Source organism: Cavia porcellus, unplaced genomic scaffold, assembly GCF_034190915.1.
Source record: "Cavia porcellus strain 051 isolate PalLab524CR breed Dunkin Hartley unplaced genomic scaffold, mCavPor4.1 scaffold_6, whole genome shotgun sequence".
NCBI classification, from domain to species: Eukaryota; Metazoa; Chordata; class Mammalia; order Rodentia; family Caviidae; genus Cavia; species Cavia porcellus.
Window position 1 is genome coordinate 15653827 of NW_026947489.1, and position 18755 is coordinate 15672581.

General features: G+C 44.4%; 1 long non-coding RNA gene across 1 annotated transcript; it reads right to left on the reverse strand.

The window, feature by feature from the left end:
• Nucleotides 1–8716: 8716 nt before the first annotated feature.
• LOC134476370 (uncharacterized) lies at nt 8717–18663 on the reverse strand. Its single transcript, XR_010047949.1, has 2 exons — nt 12581–18663; nt 8717–10327 (listed from the first exon to the last, which is right to left on the reverse strand). It is a non-coding gene; the product is annotated as an uncharacterized LOC134476370 (long non-coding RNA).
• Between the last annotated feature and the right edge of the window lie 92 nt (nt 18664–18755).

The following is an 18755-nucleotide window of genomic DNA, read 5'->3' on the forward strand; positions in this document are numbered from 1 at the left end:
ATTACCAGTGAGTAGGATGAAGTTACTTTAAACTCCATTTTCAAGAATTATGCTTATTATCAACACACAATTTTGAAACTTTTCCATGCAGTTATTTTATAGAACATTGAAGACTGAGCTCTGACCTCTCCTCTTCATGTATTGAAGTCCCAGGACCTGGACTGGGACTGTTCTTGGAGACAGGCCCTGAAGGGTGGCTGGTCATTTCCAATCTTGGATCCACCTGCTCCCCTGTCCTCCCCCATTCTCACATGGGTGGGGTTCAAGGCATATATTTTGCTCACATCATTCACAAAAACAAATCTACCAAAAGCAAGCCCACAAATCTGTGTAACCGATTTTTAAAAGAGTGGTTAAAAAAAAAAGGTAGCTGAGTTACAATGAATCTTTAGAGTGGGTCTTAAACCAATATGACCAGTGTTCTTACAAGAAGAGCAAATCTGGACAGAGAGACAGCCAGAGGAAAGACCCTATGAATGCAGCGGGAAGAGACAGCCATCTACCAGCTAGGGAGAGAGGCCTCAAAAGAAACCAGTGCTGCTGACAGCATGGTCTTCACTTCCAGCCTCCAGAGCTGTGAAATAATTTCTCTTTAGGGCACCCGGGCTATGGCACTTCTCAATGGCATCTCTAACTCAGGAGCACTTAGAGCACCTGCCCTTCTGCTGCAGAACCTTAAATATGCTCTTCCCACATCATCACCAGCTGTACCAGCGCCACAGGTGTGCACACACATGCCCACGTACACACAGACACACACACACTTCACCTAATCCTTACCCATCAAGGGACCCCTTTTGTGCCCACTGCCACCTGTCTGTATTTCCCTTTCTTGGCGCCTTGGGCTTGAGCTTCTGAGCCATTTGTACAACAAGCTAGTGCGTCAGTCTCTGTGAAAATAGTTTACATCTCCAAAACTGAGCTAGGAGCTTGGCACGTGATTTGGTGCCACAATTCTAAGTGGATGAAATGCTTAATACATTAACTGGATTCTGGTTTTGCTACCTGTTCTGTTTTCTTTAAAACATGTTGTCTTTATTTTTAGCCCAAGTGGTTTTCATTTCCTTGGGACAGATTAATTTATTTCATTTTGGTCCTCAGCCCTTATTTTGAAATATCTGGCTAATACCAATTATTGCAACAATGCCCGCAAAAAACCCAGCTTGCGAGCAGCAAGTGCAGTGTGAGAAAAGCTGAGAATTTTTGTTAATGTCACTCACACCAATAAAGACAAAGCCCATGTATTACAAAAATAAATATCTCTCTTTGGATTCTCCAAACCTTGAGCATCTATGCAAACACCATGATTTATTTAAAATAAATGAATCCAGCTAGGAAAGATTACTAGATATTTTTACACACACACACACAAGCTGAAATATCTCATAAAAGCATATCCCACATAGCCCACATCCTCAGTTCCTGTACATAATTTAAAGCACACCAATGCACGGAGCTGCATTGGTTGCCAGTGATTTGCAGGGGACTAAATAATTATCCTGACAATTAGACCTAGAGCCACATGCTCCTTGTCAAAGAGGCTAAAGACGCCTGTGGTCGCTTCTGCATTATCTTTTAGGAGCTTAATTAAATCACTGATAAATCTCAAAATCACCCTGAGAACCCACCTGTTAATAAAATGATGTATGGAAATCTGAGCGCTTCTTATCCAGCCTGTTTGTATATTAGAACCTCTTCGCATCTTTTCCTGGCAGCTTCCCTGAGCCACTTGCATTGCATTGCTATCCCTATAAATGCAGCTCCTCGATGAGGATCAGGGCCATGCGTTCCAACCTGAACCTACATTTGCCCAGAATTTTTATATAGACTCTTTCCTGCCCCAAGGCTACTGCCCATCACTACAGCCTTCGAGGCTTTTTGATTCCTTACTAAAGAAGCACTTTGCAATACAGGAATGCTATCCATCTGACACCAGCAAGCCTTGCAACACCCACGGAGACTCAGCTTTCTCATGGGTGACTGTCACGTTGTACCCTCAGCCCCTCTGCCAGCATAGAATCTGCCCTCTTGTCAATCAGAAATTGTCACAGTTGTCAGGAAAGCAGACAAACTCTTCACTTAGTCCAAGATCCCCTAATCCAGCACCCACAGCTCAGTAGAGCGAAACAGCAGCCAGCAGAATGGAAACGCAGGGTCCAGGCACCGACGTGTGATTTCCACCCGGGAACGTCACCAGACTGTGTTCAACTTGGGGGCAAAGGAGTTAGTGTTTTCCTCCCTCATTTTCCCGCTTCAACCATCATTTAAAAAAAATCATACTGCAATGATATTAGGTCTGTAACTCTGAGAGGCTGAGGCAAGAGGATCACAAGTTATCCAGCCCAGCCTGGATAGCTTAGTGATTTAGCGAGACTATTTGAAAACTAACAAGTAAGAAGAGGCCTGGGGATGTAGCTCAGAGCAAAGACAATGGGTTCAATCCCCAGTACTGCAAAACAGAAAAGATATTAGATATAGATTCCAAGGAAAGAGGGAAAGGGACCTGCAAACCCCAATTCTGTGTTGCAGCCCATGAGACAGGTCTGACCATTCCCTGCAGAAGCACAGAGATTTGGAGAAAAGTATCTGTCGTCCCACAGAAAGAGGAGAATGGGCCACAGTTAAGAATCCCAAGCCAGGGCTTTCTGCTCCCACTAGGGCCTTCTTTCTCACTCCTCCCAGAACTCCAGGGTCTGCAGACGCAGGCAGCCAGGCAGAGCTGCTCGGGCTCCCCAGTCCTCACCAAGGCACCAGCGGGAACAAAAGACACAAAGAGAGTTGACTGCTTTTGTTATCACTCTTCCTGCAGTAAACAACTTCTCTTTTTCACTACTGTTTCTCTGAAACTGATTGATGCTCTTGGATCAGGAAATATATGACGAAGTCCCTTTCCCTCGCAAAATCAAGGGTTTCCACTGGGCTCAGCAAATGTGTCGCTCCCCCACCCTCCATCTGCCACCCCGAGCTCTCCATGGTGAATGACAGCAGAGGCAGGAAGGGGGGCTGCCAGGGACTGTTCCCAGCACAGGCTCCCCGGGCAGGACCCAGCTTCCCATGTCAGTGCGAGACCTCCTGTTTTCCAAAGGGCTGGCCTTGATGAATATGTGAGAAAAACAAACATTTGTCTCTGGGTTTGGGAAATAAAGAAAGGCAAGCTTGGAGAAAGACTCCCCCAGGCAGGCCTGGGAAACCCCAAGGGTCTCATTGAAAGGGTTTAAAATAGTAAATATCAAATCTAAACCCAGATGGTTCTTTTTCAAAGGAAACAAACCACTCATTAAGCTAATTCCTTCCTACAGGACCACCTTAAAAACAACAGCAATGGGGTACTTTCCCCCACCACTATCTTTCTGCCAAATCCCAGTTTGATCAAATAGTTGAGCAGAAAAAGACCAAACCAAGGGTGGCTGGGGTGAAGGGGGACAGATTTCTTCCTGACTGGCTATTTTGGGACAGGCTGGCTGTAAGAATATTGCTAGCTGCTTCTGGGCCCAGGGTTCAGTCTGAAAACCCTTCCTTGAAAAGGGATGCACAGGAAATGGAAAACAGAACCAAAAGGCCCCAGAGAAAATCAAAAGGACAGCGTTTGGAAATCAGCTGATAGAGGAAGACGGCAAGCTATGCACAGCCCCTTCTCTCCTACCAACCCCCGCCCAGTTCAAGCTGCCCGGCTGGAGGCTGGAGGTCTCCGACAGGAAATGCTGCAGAGCCAAGTCAGGTAGGCTGAGCAGGTGCCTGGTACCATGGAGCCGGCAGGAGAGAGGGTGAACCCCCCAGCCACCTTGCTTAGCCTCCTTTTCTTAGACTTCTGCCTGTGCAGAAGTCATTGGGAAGAGGGACACACCTTAGACTTTAGATTCGCCCTCTGCCAGCACTCTTGAAAGAGGTCTTATGATCAACAGCTCTGTGCCCCAGTCCCTGACACACCTATATCTTGCCAAGTCTAGACTCCACCTGTTAGGAAATGCACTATTGTTTTAGAAACCACTAAGAAGAAGAAAAAAATGCTCCCTTTGAGATCATGACACCCCATCAATTTTTAGAAGCAGACTGATTTCAGAGATGTTAATATGAAAAGAAAAAAAAAGAGCATCTTAGAGTCAACGGAATACATGAATAGCTGACATTTACTGGGAACGCAGCCGGTGCCAGGCAGCATGCCAAGTGCTTCCTCTGGATTATCTTATTCACTCCTCGCAACTATAATTATCCTCATTTTTCAAATGAGGAAAACAGGTCTTCCAGAGCTGAGCTAAGTTGCCCCCATATCACAGTGTGACCGGGCTACATCGCCAGGCCTGTCTGAATTTATAGTCCAAACTTCACTTCACGCTCACAGTCCCCCAAATGCCCGAGGATGAATCTTGAAAACGTGTGATTGGCCCTGCCTTCCCCGAGCTTCTGACTCAGTAAGTCTGGAGGGCAGTGGACAAGAACTCAGTTTATGCAAACATCCGGGCCATCTTGACAGAGCAATCTGAGAACCATGCCTCAGCAACCTGCAGGAGGTTCCAAGTCACTTCAGAGCTGCCACATGCACACTGACTGGGGTCCACTGAGTCCAGAGGAGGAAAACTTGCTTATTTTTAATGCTGTCACATCCCCAGGGTGTCAGCACAACACCTGGTCCCCACAGCAAAGGACAGAACCTCCAAAAGTTGGAATCATGCAGATTAAGACAGTGACTGGCCCAGGACTGGATAATCACAGTGTTGCCCAGGAGGGACCATGTGCCAATCACAGCCCCATGCCAGCAGCCTTGCAGCTTGAGTGTCTCTAAGCCTATGTGCTCACCTGTGTGGCGGGGGTTACTGATAACCACCGTAAGTGGTGGCTATTAACATACAGTGAGAGCTTAAATTTTAAGCATTTAATATAATACCTGATAACTATTGAGAACTTAGTAAATAAGAGTTCAGTTCTCAAACCAAAACCATATACAGTTCAGTGTTCCTATATGGAAGGAAGATGTGTATGTCAAGAAATCAAACAATAAGAGGACTAACAAGTCCAAAAGGAAAAGATCTTTTCTAGTAAAAGAGCAATTGTTACGGGCCCTGGCTCTAGACTGCTGGAATTCACATCCCAGCTATGTGACCTTGTGCTAGCCTCCAATCCCATGAAAAACCATGGAAAACTTTGAAGTAAGTAGGAAAGAAATACCTGGGTGTGCTGGCTAGTGTGTGCCTTGGGTTACTACCACCTTGCATTTACTTAGTTTCCAATTCTGCATTGTAGGAAATCTATAAACCTAAGTTCTTTCCATCCATGGAGATGCAGATATGCCCCACCCTGCCCGGTGCTGTGACTCTTGATTGCCTGCATGAGTTCTGATCTTCGAATTCTCCTTCGAGCAGGTCGTACCATCTTAGTGGCCCCTTCATTAGTTAATCTGTTAAATAAAATCCTGACCTGATTTTATTTTTTATTACCATCACAGTCCAGGTTTCACTGTGTGAAGAAAACATTTCAGTCTTTAACAGGGAGCCTTCCATTCTTGTCATCTGTATGATGAAATCAGTGAAAACATCCAAGTCACAGAGTGATTGTGAAGACAACTAAGACGGGCCACACGATCCTTGCAGGAGGTCTGGCATATCCCAAGTACCCAATAAACTTTGCAAAACAAATCAGTGAAGCTCTCTGAATTCAGCAGTGGCTAATGAACAGAGTCCTCGATTTTAACTTGTTCCCTTAACCACTCGCTATTGCTATTCTACCTGTGAGCACTCACGTATTAAGTAAATAAGCAAAGCACAGCAAATAAATATTAACTTTTAAAATTGAGAGAATACAAGCATAACTCATTTGAAAGCTTGGGTTTGGGAATATGATTTTTGTGTGCTTTTAATGGACACATGCATCTTTGTGATTGCACTCATATCAACAAATATTTCACTAATAAAATATCAATAGGTCACAAGCTATCCACAACCTCTCAAACAATATGGGAACTTCTAAGCACCTAAACAAGTTTGAAGACCCCTGGCACAGGGGGATCACTAGAAGCAGGAAATGGATAGCAGAGTCACTACCCCAATGGGCTTATTTTATTCCGGTGTAATCAAGTCATTGTAGTTGTGGAATCAAGGATTCTTCAGACTACTTAGAGAAAAGAAAATGGAACAGAAGCTGCCTTTCATACAGCACTTAATCTGTATATTTATTCAGCAGCAGTTATTCTATGTCCTCAAGAAGTTCACAGTCTAAGGAAGGCGAGGGGTAATTGTCAAGGAAAATTAAACAGAGACGCAGAGACTCAGAGGCCAACCGGACTTCACAAGTGAGGCGTCACATACACTAAGCTGTAAAGTGGCTCAGAAGGAAATGATATTTCAGGCAGAGGAAAGGACCAGGCAGAGAGGAAGAGGTATGAAAGAGCTCCCGATGGAGGAAAGAGCAAGACCATCAATCTGGCTTGACACACTAGAAAAAAATGCCATAAAGCTAGAGTAGTGTTATGGTTTAGATTTAAAATGTTGCATGTGCTCAGACACCAGGCTTTTGCAAGGTGATTGAGTCATGAGGGCTGTGACTTCATCAGAGGATAAATGCAATGATCAAAAGATCATTGTTAGAGGGCTTACTGGGAAGAGACAGCTACAGGAGGAAAGGTCCGCCTAGAGGAAGCAGGTCACCAGGAGTGTGGCTTCAGAGCATCTGTCTCCTCCCCAGGTTTGCCGTGTGACACTTTCTGCTCTCTGGGCTTCCTGGCTGCCATGAAGTGAGCGGCTTTCCTCCACCATGTCCTTCCACTGTAATATTTCTGCCTCACCAAAGGCCTTACAGTAATAGAGTCAGCTCATCACGGACCAAAACTCATGTAGTCATGAGCAAAATAAACCTTCCTTCCTTCCTTTAGATTGTTATGCACAGATATTTTGTCACAATGACGGAAAGCTGGCCAACACCAGAAACCCAGGACTACATCATCGCCAGCCTTTGGAGTCGTTTTACCCCCTGAAAATTGTTTTAACAGTCTCCACTACAAAGATGAAGGAAATTTAATGCCAAAGAAGTACACATATCTAAAAGTATGTATCCTGTGACCACTAAAGCTGGGTTTCACAAACCTATACTTTTCCTAGGTAGTTAGCATTGCAAAGACCTAAGAAATAAAGACAACCAAGAAAGACTGAATAAGGAACAAACTTTAGAATACATCTCAGTCCCAGAGAAAGTGTTCTTATTCATGAGGGAAAGCAAAGAATTATTCTCTGGCCAGTCACGGATGCCCAAACTTCTCCTAGCTGTTGCTTAGCATGGCCTCTGTTAACAAATGAAAGAGTTCATGGAAGCGTCTTGCTGTTTCCTACCCAGCTGTCTTTTATTTCCCCAAAGCTTTTCTTTCCCCAGGGAAACAGCCACTCAGTCTTTCTGTGCAGCTCCCTCTTCCCACACTGGGCGATCTGTGTCACCAGGCGGCCTTCAGGACTAGGAGAGAGGAGATACTCTCAAGACCCACTGACCCTCAATCATCCTTGAACCTTGAGAGGTCGTGGCTACAAGAATCCTTGCAAAAGACTGAGTTTTCTTGGTTAACATTCCATAGCCCTTGGGGAACATTTCCCAGCAAGGAAAAGATGGCCAGAAGACAGTGACACATATACACGCTGGTCTGTGCAAATAATTGCCACCACATGGGCAGTGCAGCATGCCCATGAGCAATAAGCACAAGTAAAGTCTGCCTTGTTGCCACCTTCTCCCTCTCCTCTGTTACCAAATACTAGGCTTCAGACTGCTGGATGAGAAAGGCTGACAGGAACATGCGCTTCAAGAATCAAATCTTCATACTCAAGCCTTGCCTGCAGCTTTCCAATATGGCAGCCACATCCTACCTGACTAGTTTGAGTCTCCTCCCTTTGCATCCCCAGCCACTCCCACTGGAGCACTAACTGGAAATGCGGGCTTACCCTGCAGCAAGCTGTCCAGAGACACCAGTCATCCTCAGATGAGAGTTGGGACTGCGGCCTTTGTCATATACTAAATCCACAGCCAAGGCCTTACCTCACCATGCAAGAAAAGGAACTCAGTTTTGACTGTAAAGACAGAATCACATAAATTTCCAGCAATGATTCTGGAAGCAATTCAAGGAAAAGGAAGCTTAGGGGCTTTCAGAAGCCTGTCAATGTTAGAGGCAAGTCTACTTGATAGCAATATCCACATGTGCTGGGCTGTCCAGGACATCAATTTTTCAATGTATCACTTTACACATCTTGCCCTGGGTGGGGTTAGAGCTGTGATGAAACAAAATAAACCAGCACAAAACTCATGCAGGCTGGGGGAACTTGGTAGGATGGAAAAGTAGCTCTGCCCTCTGGAAAGTCAAGCAGATGGGCGACACCGGACCAGCTCGAAACAGAGACTTGATGACAGTTACTCTTTATTACAAGGGCCAAGTTTAAATAATATGTGACCAAAGCAAAAGTTGCAAAACTTCATGGTATTTGGCAATCTATTAGGGACTTGATGTTTTGTTTTTCAGGTGCCAAAAACAATCATTCTCTGGTTCTGGTTATGAAATGAACACTGTAATCACCGGGAAATTTGTAATTGTACAACATAAAGAAAAGATAGGGGCTAGGGTGTAGCTTCGTGATAGAATGCTTGCCTCACATGCAAGAGAACCTGTGTTTAATCCCCACCACAAGAAAGGGCAGGGGAGAGAAAGGAAAGAAGAAAGGAGAGAAGGAGAGCAATCAAAACACACAAAAAGTTAAGTCAAAAGTTAGTTTATGCACTTAAAAATTAGCAGCTGTTGAGCTTTCTGTCTAGTTAAAACAGGAATGACAAAACGTGAGAAACCACTAACATTGTAAGTAGACAGCATCCATAATTCTACTACCCAGACATGAACGCCCAAGTACCTACCCTTCCATACATGTTTCTACTGAAACATAAGGAAAACAGAAAAGGAAAAAGAAGGAAAGAACTATTCATAGTATTTTATAACCTGCTGTTTGCCTAATGTTTGTGAATATCTTTCCACATCTGCAAATATAAATCTGCAAATATAAATCCATGTTACCATTTTCAGTGACTCTGTACTATTCCATCAGGAGGAGGTATGCTATCATTTTTTAAAACTCCTCTACTGAGAGAAAAATTAGGATGATTTGAAGCTAGCTGTATTGTGAGCATTCTGGGGCAAGCACACCTGTTATATCTCCTCACACTGTGGCCTGGTAATGTTCTTAGGAAACATAATTCCCAGAAGTGGAATTGCCCAGCATTTGTACTCTATTTAAAGGTGTTGATACCTATTGCTGAAAAGCCCTTAGGTAAGGCTGGACCAATCCAGCCTCACCTCCAGCAATTTAAGAAAACACCCATTCCCCACTCCTGCACCAACCAAGGCTCCTGTAAAAACGCTTTGAGCTCCATTTGCACTTTTTTAAAGCGCGGGATTGTTCTGCTGCCTTTGACCTCCAGGCTGGCCGCACAGAAACCTCGCTTGGGGGAGAAGGACGCCAGGCCCAGTCACGGGCTCTGAGGACCGGGAGCACCTTCCTTTCCCCGGAGGAAAATGAAAAGGCCCAGGGAAGGACCTCTCTCTGTGCAGACCTGAGTTGGAGGCCCTTGAGGGAAAGCGGGGCCCAGGGTGTCCGGGAGCCTCCTCCTCCCTCCCAGGTGGAGAGCATTTCACACCCCTGGCTTCCTTCATCCCCAGCAACATCTGCTGGGGAAACAGCTGGGGAGACGCGAGCGACACTGGCCCGCAGGTGAGAAGGGCAACCGATTCCCACCGGGGACGCTTTCAGCTGCAAACTGCTGTGTTTGACATTTCAATGTGACCCGGGCAGGGAAAGAAGAGAGCTGGGCAAGAGAGGCCTCCCCCAGGCGCCCCCGCCAAAACAAAAAATCTGCATCTCTTTAATTCTGCCTCTCATTCTTTCTTGCTTTTCTCCCCTCAGCAGAATGTGACATTCAGAAGCAAAAAGGGTTTTCTCTCCGTCTTTCTTTTCCTTTTCCTTTGACATTTAAAAACAATACACACTTGGGCGCAATGGAAGTTGGGGAGGGGAGAGGAAGATTGTTTCTGGAAGAATTGAGCCTCTGGAAAGCCGCTTTCATCTTCCTGGTGATGCGTCCTGGCAGCCGGATTCCTTTTCATCGCTTTGGAGAGGAAACGTGAAAGGACTTGGACTTTGAAAACAAAAACGTGAAGTCTCCCCAGCCAGTGAATGCGCTCTGCCGCGGGGGAGGGGTGTAGAGCCCAGGGACTTTGGGTTAAAGCAGGGTCAGAGCGAGGCTTTTTCCTCTCTGCTTCCCAGCGATGAGGACCCCTCGAGTTAGGAATATCACTGGCCCCCTCCAGCTTTGGCTCCTGCAGAGGAAAGAATGCGTTGATTGAACCGTTAGGCTTGTCTTTTAGTTTTCTCTCCTATCCCCAATTTACAGGTGAGAAGACTGAGGTCCAGGCAAATTAAATGTGATACTTAGCATCATGGAGCTGGCTGAACCAAAGAGTGGCCTAGCCCATCTCTCTACCCTTGGTCACAAGCCAGTGATCCACATGTCCCCATGTGTCACACGGTCACCCAGTGACACTGGCTTTCTCCACCCACAGCTGACAGAAATAGCTGGGAAATCAAGTGAGAAGGGTCCCTGGGGGAAGGGGAGAGAATATCACTTATACTGGGCAGGAAGTGGACAGGCTTGAAATGAACGGGAAGGGACACTGTTTTCCTTCTGAATTCAAGGACTTCACATGGCTACCCTGACCCCTGAAGACACCTAGGAGGAAGAGCTCTGTGTCCATAGCCTGGACAGCTGGGAACTGAAGGTGCCAGCCCACCAGCCCAGAGCTGAGCTGAGCAGGGGCCCTGGGAGGGTGGCCGCTGTGGCTTCCCCAGCCCAGGTGAGGATGCTCTAGGTCATCCCCTATTGACTCTTGAAGACCAAGCCAGGCTGGAGCCAAGGTCACAGAACCCCATCACCCAGTTAGCCTAAGGAGAAGGGGTGACCTCCGTGTGCATCTTTAAAAGGTAGGACTTTATTCTGTACCCCAGTCTGTGACGTATGGGTTACATAAATTCATGTCTAGACCTTTGTCATGGTATTTGAAATCCCTTCAGGCTCCACATATGACCAGAACAGACTAGACTGGATTTTTAAAAACCCTTTTCTTATACTAAAAAATATTATGTAATGGAGTAACCATTTTTAAAAAAAAAATAAACACTTAATTGTAGAATTATTTGGGATTTTTAGAAAAATCGCTGTAACACTACAAAGAATTCATAGACCCATCCCAAACCCAGTTTCCCCTGTAAATAACAGCTTTCATTAATATGATATGTTCATTACAGTTAACACACCAGTTATCAATGCATACTTATTAACTAAAGTCCAAACTTTGTTATTGCTTAATAGGCTTTTTTCCTTCTCCTAAAAGGCCTTTTCTTGCTCCTGAATCTAATTCAGAAAACCTGATCACATTTAGAGGTCATTCTTCCTTTGGGACTACTGGTCTCCTAGACTTCCCTTACTTCTGATGACTTTAACAGATTTGAAAAAGACTGACCAGACATGCTGTAGACAGCTCTTCTGTTGTGATTGGTCCAATCTTTTTTAATGATTACACTATGCTTATAGGCTTGAGATAAAATAAAAAATACTATTCCTGTCACACTATATGCAGGGTTCATACAATCAACAGGGCTTGTCCATCACGATGAAATGGACCACCTGTCTGAGGTACTGTTCCTCGGGTTTCTCTACTGTAGGGTACGCGTCTCCTCTCTCCATCCTGTACAACTGGAAGGAAATCATTGTGTGCAGCCCTCACTATGGCAGTGGAAAAGACTTCTCATCTCTTGAAAGTGTAGGATCTACACAAATTATTTGGAATTCTTTTTGGGAGACTTGGAAGAGATCATTTTTAAATTCTAGTCTTAAATTACTCATTTAGCAACTGTATTTTTAAAAATAGGTTCTGGAGTATGACAGGTGTCCCCAAATTATCTTCCATAAGGCTGCAGGATTCCATGGAAAAAATGATAAGGGTTTTGGGATGCAACTGAATTTGGTCTGAAGATGCCTCCATGTAGAATTCCTTATGAAAGGAACTATAACCCAACTTAGTAGCTGACTACTAAAGCCTAACTCCTATGTAACAAATAACTGAATTTCATCCACCAATGGCAGCCGAGCTTTGGCCAGTTGCAGGTTGTCAGCCTGCTCAAGCAGCCCAAGGGAGATTTTCACAGGTGAGTTCCCAAAGTTAAAGAACACATGTATGCAAGACATCAGCAACAACAGCAGGCACCATGGAGCAGAGCAAAGAGCCAGAGCCACCTGCACCTTAATATAAACTTCTCATACAGGTTGTTACCTCCTATTTACATTCTTGTATAGTATCGTGACCAGCGCATACCTGTTTACCTGTGCTGCCATGGTTACATAAATGTATCCACAGTGCGCTTACACTACACAAGTGGGGTACATACTCAGGGATCCTTAGATGCCCTTGAGCTTTGAGACAGTCCGATTACCCACACAGGTGGCCAGCTGCTCCACCCATATTCAAATGTGGAGAGTAAAATGCAGAGCCCTGGCCAATCAGCTGCCTCCGTACCTTACTTCTGGTTCCCGACCGTGAGCGCTTTTTGAACATGAGAGTTCCTCGAATCAGTTCTGGTTTTGAAGACCACTTAACCTGGAGTCATGAAGAAAATGTAGTTAAGATCTTTGCACTAAATTCATTGTAATTTTGTCTCTTAACAAATGGGAGGGAGGCAATAAACAAGGCTCCAATCTCTAGTGTCAAATCATTCAGGGAGGCTCAGTATTATCAATTTCTGTCTTCCATATCCAGTAAAATAGAATATGAGGATTTTTAGATTTTGTTTTATTTTTTAAAAAAGAAGAAGCCAGATGTGGTGGTGCAATTTTATAATCCCAGTACTCGAGAGGCTGATGCAGGAGCATCATTGCTAGTTTGAGGCCAGATTGGGCTCTACAGCAAGACCCTGCCTCAAAAAAAAAAAAAAAAGCTTGAAACACTGAAACAGAAGGCCTTGATTGACTGAATTCCTCTGTCACTTACAACTTCCTACCTTGTAACAATCTTATTATGTATGAACTTACAAATTACTCAAACATCATTTTAAAAGAAGGGAACAATAATAGTTGCAGGAATTTTTTGTTTGTTTGTCATTTTCCTTGCAGAAAATACCAGGTCAAAAAGAAAGTCATTTTCAAGGATGAAATCTGCAGGTCCAGGTCCACAGCAGGAGGCCAAGTGAATATGAAGAGAAGATCTCTAAGGAGTCCTACAGCTGGGCCATTCTGCTTCCTGTTGAATCAGGTGTCATGAATAGTCTGCAGATTTCGCTGCACAAAGGGTAAAAACTCTACTTCTCTTCTTAATCAGACATCTCTATGCAAGCCCAGGTGTGCATTTGAGATGCTCAGATCATCAGGCAGCAGTGATCCCACAGTATTGCTTAATAGGCTTTTTTCCTTCTCCTAAAAGTCCTTTTCTTGCTCCTGAATCTAATTCAGAAAACCTGATCACATTTAGAGGTCATTCTTCCTTTGGTACTACTAGTCTCCTAGACTCCCCTTACTTCTGATGACTTTAACAGATTTGAAAAAGACTGACCAGATATGCGGTAGACAGTATTACTATTCAGTATGACTTTCAGAAGGATTTGAGATGATAAAGCTGAAGAAGCCAATTAAATGTTTCCTTGAGACACACACTTTCTGAAAGGAAAACAGATGTTGCCACAATAACAGCTGGTTGAATTCCAGCTTCTCTATCTATGGAGAAAAGACCCTTCTGTATTAATGCTCCTTAATAGATGATTTGGGAGGCAACTAGCTAAATATGCTGGAACCCACCAATTCCCAGGGCAGCCTGGTTTACTGGAAAGAGCTTTTGTTTGCAGCCAGATTGAAATTTTAACTGCAGGGTTGCTCGTTATTGATTGCGTGAACTTGAGGAAGGAACTTTGCCTCCGAGTCTGTTTCCACATATATAGCACGGTGATAATCATGTCCACCTCCCACGGCCACTGTGCAGAAAACAGGTGACATGGACAATGTCTGATGTAAGAGCATGAAAGCCACTGATATGTTGAAAGGCTGGGCAAGTGATTTCTAAGTTTCCTTGGCAGAACTAGCTTTTCTTTCTTCATAAAAGCTCTAAAGCTCCATTTACAGAGGAGACAGCTGGTTCCAATGGTCTCCCATGGCAAGTGGATCATGGAGTCATGTTTTCTGTTGCAACCTCATTCCAAGGGAACAAGTGAACTAGGGAGCAAGGAAATGGAAGAAGGTACCAGGAAGAGATTGCTCTACTGAAGCAAACCCTTACCCCACAGCCAGGGTGTATCTGGACTTCAGTGATGCTCTCAGCAGCCATTCTGTGCCACAGAGACTAACGTTATTACCCAGTTCCATAATGCAGGAAGTGGATCCCATGATGGCTAAGCAACTTGTCCTGACCCAGCTGGTTGGCGATGGAGTTCTATTCCAACCCAGGCAGTCTCACTGAAGAGCCCCATGTCACTGTCACTGTATTCCCTTCAAGGTGAAGGAAGGACCATCTTCCTGGGCTCGTGGAAGTAAGTATACCTTCAATAAGCAGAGCTATGTACCAGCCTAGAATTGCAAGTGACAGGGAGAGACTCAAGTTGCGTTAGAAGAAAGAAATTTATTTAAATTTTTCTAAAATAGAAAATATTTTAAAAGCCCATCAAACATAGATAATGTCTGGGAAGAAGAGGGGTTATTCTAGACTTAAAGATATAAAACATTTTGATGATCTGTGGAAATTTGAATAAGTATTAGATGTTAGATTACATGGAATAGTCCATTTTCTTCAGGTAATAATGGAATTCTAGAGATGGAGACTGTCGTTTTTCCTACAAAAGGGAAAAGTTCATGATGCAGGCAACTTAATTTCAAATGGGTCAGCAAATATGGAGGAGGGAGAAGCAAGCACAAATACAGAAAGATGTTAGTACATTTTTCAGTGTCAATAAAAGTATATATGAAATGAGATGAAAAGTACAGTTAATGTCTAAATACCAAGAGTTTATCACAGTGAAAGATATCATTGATTACTCTCAAAATGCTCCTCCTTGCATCAAACACACTCATGGCTGTTATCTTTCTGAAGCAGTCCTGCGAGTCGTCTTTAGTAAGTCTCTTTAGTTGCACTGTCATAGCTACCTTGATGTCCTACAGTGATTCCAAACATTGACCTTTCTTGGTCATTCTGACATTGAGGAAGACCCAGAAGTTGCGTGGCACCACATCCAGTGAGCAAGGTGAATGAGGACACACTGCAACATTTTTACAAGCCTGCCTTTCCATTGGATAGCAAAGTTCATCGTATTATTGGCCACAACCCATAGAGATGCTCAGGAAAGAGGAGTCCCAGAACTGTGCTGGCAAGAGCAATGGTTTCCATTGGGAAAGGGAAGCTTTTAAGGGGAATCAATGACAATGTGTCTCTTATCACAATAATTTTTTAAATTTGAATATTCACTGTATAATTTGATCAGACCTTATAGATATTCATTGTGCTATTCTTTCAATTTCATTGCAGACATGCATATTTTCAAGTGAATAGTAAACGGTGGAGGGGAAACATAATGTGTATTGATTAGATAGATTGATGCCTTGGTTCTAAGGCAAACAGTGCACAGCCAGTGCAGCCCAGCTTCAGCCACCAGCCCCGCCAGCATTGTCACCTGTTTGTCACTGCCACTGGTGCCCATGACTATGATCTGACCACGGCCCATCCCGGAGGGTGCTCCTCATACACCACCCCAAGCCCAGTTTGGGCTTAACGTGCCTACTGGGTGTTTCTTCTCCTGAGGCAAAGAGAGACCAATAGAGGCATCAGCCACTTGGGATCCCATAAAGGCAGGACCCGTGGAGTAGAGAATTTCCAGGGGAAAAGAGGCTTCAGATGGTAGGCGCCAAAAGTGCCACAAATGCCCATTCTGGAAGACTCCGAAGAGTAGCCTTTCATGTGGCGTTCAGTTGTGACTGCTAATTGCTTCTCCAGTCCTCAGTTAAGAATTCTGATAGTTACCCTACCATTTTGGTTCTTGCTCTGTTATCTTTATCATTGTCTTTTTTTCTGCTTTTCATTGTTTGCCTCTAGTTCTGTCTGTCTGTCTGTCTGTCTCTCTATCTATCTATCTGCTCTTGGTAAAGGAGGTCAACCATCCATAACAAGTGAATGATGGTAAGGAGCGGGCATGTCGGGAGGATGAACCCACTGATCTTACCGGCTCACCACTGGTTTTGTGGTTCCCAGCACAGGGCCCCACACAGCCTCTTCCCCTTGGGATATGGTTCTGTCTCTTCTGTCAACCTAATCTGAAGTTGGGCCCAAATGCCCAGCCCTTCAGAATGTCGCTCTCCTGCCATGTAATTGGACAGCTTTTGAACATTATTTATTATCTTTCTCATACTACCGTCTAGGAAGAAATGCTAAACTGATCCCCATCTGATAGATGAGAAAGGAACTCAGATAAGTTGGGGGCCTTACCAGGCAACTTGATTAATGGACAGGCTGTGGAGACCTATACAGAGTAGCCCTGCTACCAGCAATGGCCGTCCTGCTCCTGCACTAATAGCTGAGCCAGGAGATGTTGATAAAGTGTATGTTTCAGGAGAGTCCCAAGTGTTCAACACCAGGGATGGGAATAAAACCCAAAGGAAAGACATTGAGCAAATCTCTCCAGCTGGATGTGCCCAGCCACCTGCTGCCATCTCCCCTGTGAAACTGACACGGTCAGATGTTACACTAGCAGAAGACTTTAATTGAAACTGAGTTAAACTAATTACATCACTTTGCTGTCCAAGTTTAATTCTTCTAAAGTGACATCATGGATCTAGGGCATTACAAAGGATTAGGGACCAAAGGAAGGTAGGGATGAATAAGGTTCCCGTATGCCTGTGACTCATGTCTGTCACTCATGCACCAATCTGGACCCAAATGACTCACACTGATGGCAGGAAGGATCCCATGTGACTGCCAGACAGGTGGACTTCAGGACTCACATACTGCTGCTGGGAATACTCAGAGCCCCTGGTGAGCCAGAAGTAAAGGAAGCCACAAATGAGAGTCACCATCTCAGATGGAGTCTCTAAAGAACTCTGCTTACTCTGGAAGACTTTGAGTTCACTGTAGTTCAGTATTCCCTAATAATGGCATTGCATGACACCCTATCAAAGGGTTGAGTGGCCAAATATACTTTAGAAAAGGCTTAATATCCTGGGGGCTTAGTTCAGCAGTGTCTTAGCTGGCAAGCATGAGGTCATGAGTTCGATCCCCAGTACAAGGAAAAAAATGGAGAAAGATTAATAAGCAGGATTCTCCATTAGGCAGGGGGACCTTCTTGGAGCCCTCAATCTCTTAATGTTCACTGTAAATATCCAAGAAGGTGATAGATTATGCAGTGTTTCCCAAAGTTGGTTCACTTTGGAACTTCCTTTGAAACAGAATCCCAGATGGTCATTGCGCTATAGAACACACTTTGGAAAACCCTTGTTTTGTTTTTGTTTTTGTTTTGTGCCAGGGATCGAACTCGCGACCTTGTGTTTGCCAAGAAGGCACTTAACGCCGCTGAGCTAAACCCCTGGCCCTTGGAAAACCCTTTTTTCTTGTAGCCTCCCCTCTTATCATTTTCTCTTGGCATGAGGTAGATTAGTCTCCAGACATTGGACTAAAATGACAAATTCATATCCACACCTGTGATTGGACAGACTCTGCAGGAATCTATCTCTCACTCCTACAAAGAGATACACCTGCTCTGGCATCCACTGGAGAACCACCATGTCATATAGCACAGCAGTTCAGACACCTACATCTGGGGTCATTTGACTCTTCTGAACCATTAAAGAAAGTAAGACAAAGTGACCAGCTGGAGGTGAGACACAGAGAAGCAGAAACAAGGCCATAACATCCATTATTTGAAATCTCAGATGGCAATGACAAGATCCACTTCTCTGCACAAACACATGCACTTACTATTGGATTAGCTGCTGAGTCACTTGAGCTTATCAGGCTGTTAGGTTGGCGTGCATCATTAGATATGTGAGTTACTGGGGACTGGCAGCAAAAAAGCTTCTGGACAGAAAAGACAGCAGGCAAATAGTGGGAGGCAGAACCCAGAGGTGGATAATGAAGGCAGATGACCACAGACTTTTCCTTTGAGCTTCCAGAGTCCTAGAAATAACTCACCAGAGTGAAGGATTCAGTCATGCACTGCAGGAGGAATAACTGAAGCCAATGACAGACCATGACAGTGGTCTCGTGGAGTATGACGGGCCTGAAAATTCCTTTCATCTACAGCATTGCTTGTGTTGTGTCTTAGCTTGTGTTTTAAGCTAAGTCTTACTACAAGCAAGGGAAAACTTTTAATTAAAAACAATCTTCAAAGGACATTAAGCTGTCTTTGTCTTCTTAGCCATGTCTTTGTAGTTCTTAGCAGTGGATAGTGAGCTGAAATGTAAAAGAAGCTGAAACAAAGATACACCAAAATCATTACACGGCTGGGCGGGTGGTTGGTTGGTTGGTTGTTGGTTGATTAATGAGCAGGCAGAGGGAAACAAAGTGAAACAGGAGAGATGTGTGGGGGTGGCAGAGCTGGTCACTCTCTGAGTGAGAATGAGGCAAGTAAGTCGAAAGATCATGAAACTTCCAACCAGAGTAAGATACAGAATTTATAATATCTGTACTCAACTGTTCTTATCGTTGGAGGAGCTCGGGACCACCATGT